The sequence below is a fragment of the Gossypium hirsutum genome, chromosome A12, assembly GCF_007990345.1.
Source record: "Gossypium hirsutum isolate 1008001.06 chromosome A12, Gossypium_hirsutum_v2.1, whole genome shotgun sequence".
NCBI lineage: Eukaryota > Viridiplantae > Streptophyta > Magnoliopsida > Malvales > Malvaceae > Gossypium > Gossypium hirsutum.
In genome coordinates this window covers 43991614-43993391 of record NC_053435.1, presented here as the reverse complement: position 1 = coordinate 43993391, position 1778 = coordinate 43991614, and positions in this window count along the sequence as shown.

The following is a 1778-nucleotide window of genomic DNA, read 5'->3' as shown; positions in this document are numbered from 1 at the left end:
ATGATGCTATATCCCAGCTATCGTCTTACACAATATGGTGATATGGTCATGGACTTTTCCTTTTAGAAATCGTGTTTAAAGTCCCGATAGACCCCTTTTTTACTGCACGGCGGTGAGCAGACACATACTCACATAACAGACCTTTCATGAATTATCACCAAACTTAACATATATCTTAAACATGCTCTTACAGACATATTCTCGACTCTGAATTTCTTATCGCATGCTTTATACTTATCATATTCATACAACCTATACATGGAAATCTTATCCAACATTAATATATCAACATACTCATCGTACTATCCTTTTCTAATCTCAGTTCATAGTTCATACACATGAATCAGCTTAAGGACTCACCTTACACCCACGAACTGTAACTTGATCTCCATATCCAAACACCCATACTGAAATCTCAACAATTCATTACTTATAAGACATAAAGATATCATTAAAACTCATTCATATAACTTTTATCATCATTTGAGACCTAGATAACCTCCATGCAACATCTTACTTTCTCATCTTACTATTTATGCACATAAAACATCCTTACTTTTTTAGAAGTCAACATGCAAGTCCATAATACTTACCTAGGATATGAAACAACTTTCTGCATGAACTCCGATCCTTAGTTTCAGCTTGGCAAGAAAGATTTTCGATCAAGTTTAAAGCAAGTTAGCAATGGTGTTTTTTTAAAATAGAAGGAAGAAGATAACTCCCCCTTTCTTATAAAGTTCATATCAATATATAAATGTAAAACCCATGATTTTATAGTAGAACTTAACATATCTTACCAACTTACAAATTTGTTCTTATTTGTGGCTTACAACTGTAGAGAAACATATATAAGAATCCAAAATTTTTACATATCCTTGATTTAGCCCTTAGTTCATTCTGATCATCTTGTTAGAACGTAACTCGCACCATAACTAGAAAAATTAGGTGTGCCTTACCTTTGGCGATACCCTCATTGCCCAAACACTTATCAATCTCTTCCTGTATACATATTCACACATTTTAGAGAGAAATCCTTACCTTTTACTCTAACATTAGTTATACGCCCTCTACATACGCCAGAAGTGTCAATTGGACAGATAGGGCTGCGCCACTTAGATTCTTTCAAGTTACTCGCTTAAACTTAGGACCTGCTAATATTGGGTGTTACAAAGGTAATTCATCAATCCCAATCATTTGTGCTAACTCTTTCCTATATGCTTCTTGATCAAATCTCCAAGTTGAAAGATGCCCTTCTTCCTTCAATGCCTTACTAGGTAAAACTAGTTGCCATTGGCTAGTGTTAACAGTATTAGTAGGATTTTTCTTAGATGAACTGATATGATATTTCAATGACCCCGTGCCATTTTCTTCTCATCACAACAAAATTTCTTTTCACAATAATTACATTTAGCCTTACTTACACCCTCACTATTAATAAACTTAGTAAAGTGAGACCAAACTTCTGATCTTTGAGGGATGACTTTTCTTTTCCTAGTAGTCCCTTCTTTTTTGGCTTGAAACTTCACCTACTGAATTTCTAAAATCTGTTGAAATGGGACTAGGAGGTGTAACACTACCCTCAAATATGTTGGTTCGATGGATATTCTACAATGTATATACATTTTAATATGGTTTCCAAGAGTTTAATTCATTCTATAAAAATAAAGAATCTGATAAGGTTTGCAAAACTTCTCATATTCATAGTGTTTAAACGACAACTAACATAAATATCACTAAAACAACATGATAAGATTTGCAAAACTCAATAAGACTCCTCA